Below are 7,662 nucleotides of genomic sequence, written 5' to 3'. Positions count from 1 at the left end.
GGGAAAATGATATATTAAACACTTGAATGAAAAGAAAATTTAAAAATCATTAAAAAGCAACCCTTAGGGGTCTAGAAGACCAGAGCGCTAGCCTAAGACTATTGCAGAAGCCCTACCCTCTAATGAAAAAACCAACAGCAGTAGATCCAAAATGGTCCAAAAGACATTTTTATAAAAAAATTGAAGTATCACTAGGCAATCTGCTATAGGAGCAACCTGTGCAAACCAAGAAGTTCACACCCAGTCCTGTACACAAACCCCTTGAGAAACAAAGCAACAACAAGAAGATATATTCTATCTAAGCTTTTTAAAAAGATCAACCAAGCACCAAGTGGAACTATGCAGAAACCAACTGTCTTGCCCTCCACGTAAAAACAATTCAAATACTCATTTTACTAAGAGGTGGCATCAGCTAGACACAGTCTAATTATTTAACACGCTGATATGGAACAACTTACCTACTCTATCTCAAAGTTATCCTAACATGGGCAAGACCCAAATCTGAAAACTCGATTTTGGACATCATTATTGGCAACGGACAGCAATACACATTTAATCAAAATCACCTTAAGCAGAGGTAGCAAGGTTAAAATGAGACTTAAAACTAAAAAACCCTCATGAAACTCCATTTTTTAATGTAAATTTCAACTATGCTGCCATGCACTATCATGAGCCATACAAGTTATCCACCTAACATGTACAAGCAAACTGCTGCTCTCATGATCACTCAGAATGTACTTATACTGGAATACAGCCTCAAAGAGGTAAAAACGAATGGACCTATTCAGTGATACCATACTGTGCATTATTTTCTACAACCATTCCAAATTCTCCTCTGGTAGCTACTCAAATGTGTGGAATGAAAGCTGTGATGAACAGAATTGTAATTTCTTTGTTGATGTATTTTACTTGAAATTATAATATGGAAAAACATCCCTTTAGAAAGGGGAAATTATAAAAACACAGTAGTAAACTGGCACAAACATGTCAAATATCCAAATCAATATGAAATATGGAGGTTTAAAACAGGCATTTGAAATGTGATCCAACATTCTATTAAATGGAAGCACAAAACTGAAGGACTTCCAAAATGGTGGATGGGCACTTTGCACAAGAAACACAACGTGGTGGTTGCTGGACTTTGATCACCCAAGAGGCACCTATCAAGTCGTGCAAAGCAAAGACATGAACTATGTAAAGTGGTTTACTTGTGCCCTTTAAATATCCTTCCGCTCTGTATGTACCATTTAACTCAAAAACTCCACTTGGAAACTACGATGTAATATATGAAGACTAGATCAAGATTTTCAACTTGCAGCTCTCAGCCATTTTAATAACTTACAGCACAGCTGAACGTACATCATCTCAATTCAAATTCCTTCCTGTTTTCTTTCATTCTAGACTTAGCATGCAGTTATGGTAAACTGCACAGAAACTTTAATGAGAATACTTAATATGGCTTTGTATCACCAGAGAACAAGCTTCCTCTACTAAAAAAGTTACTAAGACTCAGCCAGAGCGCCTTCTTCTGACCTCAACAAGTGTGCAAAAGGAATCTAATGTCTGCCAGGGTGGTACCACTTAACAGTACACTAAGACTTCTCTGAAGTGAATGGACAAAGCAATGAGTTTGGTAAAAACAGCATCAAGATGTTAATAACACATTTCATTGATACGATCATACAAGTGATCACTCTTCCTCCATTATAAAATATACCACTATTAGTTTTTGTATTTTCATAACTAAAAACATATTCCCAAGCATAGAACACATCACAAAAGCTGAAGATTTATGCTAAGCCATGAACTATACAGCTAATAAATACAAACTGCATTGAAAAATTTTTCATTTATAAAATTACCCTTTCAGATTTAACACCCGTATTTCCTATTTAACATTCAATTTACTTAGTAAATGACAAACTAAAAATCTTTTAATCAGACTACCTGTAGTAATTGCTGTAGTCCCTCTATGTGATTAAAAAAATCCATTTTCTATTTGAAAATAAATATGGATTTACTTTTTTTTAGGTAGTCTTATAGTTATGGCTTTTATTTATTTTTAAATTACAAAATGAGATGTCATAAGTGCAGCAGCGTCTAAGTCACGTAAAACATGCCTTGCATCATAGGTCCATGACTCCGTCACCAAAAGGAGCTCAAAGATTCAAGAAAGCCTTTTACAGCATGAGGTGAGGTCAGATGCTCTGAAGTTAAGTTACCTGATGTCAGGTTCTTTCTCAGGATAAATTAAGAAAGTATTTCAGCGAAGATTGTATCTATGTCACCATGCCAATGTTTTTCCACATACCCTGTCAATGCTACAAGTTAATACCATAAGAATACTTAATATGGCTTTGTATCACCACAGAGGAAGTTTCCTCTACCAATAAAGTTACTGAAACTGGACCAGAGAGCACTCTTCTGACCCCCTTCATTACTATGCTGAGGGGTGGTCATGAACTTAAAACTTTCATGTCCTCAATAATGTGCATCTAGTCTACCGAGGTCTACCCATCTAACAATCAAGCTGCCATTTACTAGATGTTCTTACAAGAAAAGGCAGCTCCGAAGAGCTCACAATTTAACAAGGAACATTTAAGTGTTTTTATTATATCTATTTAGCACAAACAGCATTATGACAATATAGTAAATATGCAAGACCGTTCAGATCAAAGTGCTCAATTTTGTATTCATCATAAAATGCCCACATCAGTCAAGATGACTGCTCTTGAACACTGCATTTTTTATTTTTTTGAAGAGCAGGTCAATTAAAAATTCCAACTTCAAACACTGAAGGATTTAACATTAGGAATGCAAGTCTTGAGTCGGACAAGTTCAGTCCCATCATTGCTAACAGACTTCTATGTGAATAAGGCTACTCTTGCCTCTATCGTAGACTGTGCATTATCTGGTGATTTTGACCCTCCAAACTGAATATTCACATGCTATTTCAAATATGTTTTGCTGTTCTCAAGGCTCCAAGATCATTTTTAACAGCAACTTCTAGTTCTCAAGCTTCCCATCAGACAGTTACACAACGAACTTCTAGAACATACTTTAAACAGCCTTGTTCGTCAGCTGTGTTTTGTTGCATGACATCCACAGGGTATTGCACAGGCCTATTACCTAGAAATATTCTCCGAATTCTGCCTTACATATTTGCAGTGACTTAATGCAGACGAAGGTTTACTCCAACCTAAAGATATTTTTAAAAAGCTTATACAAAATTGGTATATGACTTCTCTTGTATGAACAGCCTGAAGCCTTCATCCAAGTCAGAGAAAAGCTGCACTCAGGTAGAGGTTCACAAGTTTGTGTTTTAAGTTACTGTGATAAATTATCGATTTTTTAAGAACAAATTATCAAGAGTATTTCTGAGACTCCCGATACTCGTATCTTCATGAAGATGCCTTACGCATTGAGGTCCTGAATATGTACTGAAGTACATGAGCATGGTAAGCTGTGAAAAGGAACCAGTTAAGACAGGCAAGCAAGATCCCCCAACTTTTAATTACACAGTGGTGAAAGCACGACTCAAATGTAACGTTTTACTTGTCTCTAAATGCAGAACCTTAAAGTGTAAAAAAACAGTAATAATCAAACACAGAAAGCTCATTTTTTATACTGCAAGGACGGCAAGGTACCTTGTAACGACTGGGTGCAGGTTTAGGCTTTTAGAGTAAAATTTACACTGAAAAGAATTTCTGCGTTTATTGTATAAAAGTAATTTATTGAAAAAGAAAAGACAATCAGTGTCAATCGGTGTCACTTGCTAATGAACCAATATCTCTTGAATTGCAGGAAAAGTATTTCTGAAGTTAGATTAGACCGAATGTCCTTAGCAGAGATGGCATCCTCGTGAGCACAGCTTTATTTCACAACACGTTGACATGGTCATTTCAGATTCTTAAACACACATCTTGTAAGTGACCATAAAAATCTCGGAAGATATGCAAGGACACATCAACACTACTGTATTTAGCACACGCTAACAGTTTTCCAATGCATTAAAACTTGAAAAGAGTTCAACAAGGTAAAACATTGTAGCTTAAATGTTCAATGTTTATTTTGCTAAAAAAAAAAAAAAATTACTTCCAGGATAATAAAATCCACAACACAGTATAACATACCTGATATCACAGCACAGAATTTTGCTCAAGGTCTTTTACCCATCTGGTCATCTGAACCTTTAGAAGAACAATATCCAGTAACAGCCTTTAAAGAGAAAAAACAAAACAGGTTTGTCTGAAAACAAAAGTGCATATAGATTTCTGTCTACACTTCTAATGCTCTCAACTGATACAAACTTTTTCAAAACACGTAAAGTGTCTTACGATAAATAAAAATTAGACCTACAGCACAAAAAGGTAATATTCTATCCTTGCCAAGCATTAGCATTTAAGTCTCCAAAACCAAGAAACAGGTCCCAAAAATCTCCTTCTGCATGAATACCTGAAGTCCAGGGTTATTACTGTCACATACAAATTCTACAATAACCCCCAGCGCTAATGCCACTAAACCATTCAGTACAAAAACTAAACTATTCTTTAAGTTCAACGCACATTTTCGCTGGTGAAATGGGGGACACAGAACTTCTGGGTTTCTACAAAAATACTGTAATTTCCCACCAATTCAAATGTATTTGTACATGAGTACATAAATGTGTTTTTTAAATAGCAATCCACTTACTCAACTGCGTAAATTTAATATTTATACAGAAGTAACAGCATAAACATCGTATTATTTTAAGATAGTCGACCCAGATTTGCAAAAAAAGGATTTTGAAAAGTCCAGATAATTGATAAAATGTGTCCCCTCCAATTTAAAAATGAGATCTTTTTCCCATTTGCACAGTGGCAAAAACGCAAATCCCAAGATCAAAAAAATAACAAGGAAATGAACATACTACCACACGTTATAACCACTCTTACCTAAAAAAATAAGGTATGACCAATTCTTCTGGAAGCCAGTCAGGAAATAAGGTATTGTTCATGGAATTCTACCTAGAAAAAAGAAGTATGGAAATTTTCAGCATTTTGCTTTAGAAAAGCAGAACAAGTCAGATGCTTGAAATTTATTGATCTTTAGGTAATTATTAAGTTAAGAAAAACTTATGATAGCAGCAACTGTATCTTTAGAACTCAACTCTAAAAATAAAAGTACGGGTGGCTGTACATACTTGGCTGAAGAAAAACACTTGAGATGAAGAGTGACTGACATAACACGAGCATGATCTGTATTTTTGCACAAATAACTGCAATCTGCTCTTCTGTCTGCCATTTCTTAAATTTTGAATGACAAAAGATCAAGTGTCTAGCCAATTTAAATTACTCTTACGAAAAATCTTATCACACAAAACCTCTCAGTTCTTGTACTTTCTTTTCCACACTGAAGTCTTCAGAACTATGTAAAATTAAATAAAACCTCCAGTGACAGCAAAGTAGTTTTAAAATGGCTTCTGTCATCAGCTTCTCCGAATTTCAAGTCATAAGTTACTTCGTCTTCCCAAAAAAGGTATCTTTTTTGCCCTTCAGAATAGTTTTAAAGCCCTCAGCTTCTTTAACCTTTAATCAGATTCCAAACTATGCTCTTTAACACAAGGAACACCATATTTGCACTACCTCTAGCCAACTTTTCTCGCCTTTTGTGAAAGGGCTTAACATTTTATTTCACAGCAGTTCTATTTATCACCACTATTTCATACTCTATGAGAAGTTTGAAATCATTCTGTAAATATGTAGGTAAATTAAAATAACATTTTAATGTAACATTAAAAGAGATCTAAATACAAATTAATATTCCTATACCTTATATATACAAAAATGCAGAACCATTAAATAAAATGTTAAGAATTAAGAACAATTTATTTTGAGATACTTAGCTACTATTATATTTTCTGTAGCTGAAACAAGGCAGAGCTATTTAAGAAATTATCCCTTAATATTAAAAATAAAATAAAAATACAGCAGACACCCACCTAGAGCTAGAACTTTCTTTTCAGCAAAGTGTGGATGTCAAAACCTGTTCTACACTGCAGAACTGTTGCTGGGGTTATAAAACCACCATAATCCAAATCTAAAATAAAGATACCAAACACTTTGCACAAAGGTGATTAAAGTCCAATGGTTGCTGAAACTTGTATTTATATTTCCAAAAAAAGCCAACTTTCGTCGTTGTAATGACAGATTTGTATTTGCAGAGGAAGTACCGAAAAATGCAGATTTACCTCCAACTGCAATATTTAAAACCTGCACGGAGTTTTATCATGCTGTATAAGCGTACACCAGATAAATCCAACAAATACAACTATACAAAATCTCCCATTAAAACTAAAGTTCGCAGTATTTACCCCTTGCTCAACTACTGTGACTTTTTCACACATTTGGAATTACAATTTTACCCTTAAATTGGTAATTGCTGAATGCGAGCCAACACAAAACAAACATCGGGCATCCATTTAAACTCGCATTTTTAGAAAGTCTTGCAATAGGCGGTGTACAACTTGTAAATTATTAAGGACCGAAACAACGCTAAAAATGCTACATAAACAGAAATGACTGCAAGCTCCCCAAAAAATACATAAACTGAATACTAAAAACAAAACTGACACCAAATAAATGCTTTTTAAAAGCTTTTAATGTCACACACAAACACACTCGTTTCTCTATAATGTAATTCATATTTAAGTAACTACCTTTTCTTCTCGTAGTGTCGTCTAAATCACAACTGTAGTATTTTGCCAACTTTAAACTGTAGACTTGGCATGACCGAGTTTTGTTTTTTTGTAAGCCTGTAAGTTTTAGTATCGCCGTTGTAATTGCAAAATCATATTGCACGTAATTCTTAAGAGTTTTCTTTAAAGTTCTGCACCTGAACTGCTGTTTTTCAAGTCAAGTAAATTTCTATCTATTGTTTCAGTAAAGTACTAAGCTGTCTTATCCGCAGCCTGTTTTTTTCTTACTGGTTTAGAAAGAGTTAAAAGCCAACACCCCACAAAAAACACCAAGTTTTATTTTTAAGAGAAAAGGACATGGCGTCTTTGTTCTTACAAACTACGAAAACATATCCCCATCTGAGCAGCAACGGGCAACAAATGCTCTTTAAAAAGATACGGGCTCGGAGCTAAACATTTAACTGATGATGTAGTACAGCCTTCACCTCTCCCCCCCTCCCTTTACTGCTGCATTGGAGTTGTAAGCTGGTTTGCAGATGCCCCCCTTCCATGCTGCACTGGAGGGGAACAGGTCTGCAGCCCCCCCTCTCCTCACTGCTGCATTGGGGAACCCGTCTGCAGCTGCCCCCATCCTCCGTGCTGCATTGGGGCTCGGGGTGTGCGGAGCCCCCTCGGTGCTGCATGAGCAGGGGGGAGGGGGAGCGCTCTGCAGCCCGAGAGCCGACGAGTGTCACCGGGGCGGTCGCCGAGCTGGGCTCCCTCTGCGCCCCTCTCCCCCCGCCGCCCCCATCCCCAAACTGCGCGGCTCCCCCCTTACTCAAAAGGTGTCACGGAGACGAACGGGGGTCCCCAAGGCTCCCCTCAGGGAGCGGCGAGGGGGGGCAGGGAGAGGCAGGCGCCCCCTCCCCCTCCCGGCTCCAAGGACATTTTGTTTTTCCTCCCAAGGACAAAGGACAATGAGAAGCGAGGAGACTCAGGCACTTACC

The sequence above is a fragment of the Mesitornis unicolor genome, unplaced genomic scaffold (assembly GCF_000695765.1).
Source record: "Mesitornis unicolor isolate BGI_N332 unplaced genomic scaffold, ASM69576v1 scaffold37694, whole genome shotgun sequence".
Lineage (NCBI taxonomy): Eukaryota > Metazoa > Chordata > Aves > Mesitornithiformes > Mesitornithidae > Mesitornis > Mesitornis unicolor.
Note: the sequence above shows the minus strand (reverse complement) of the source record.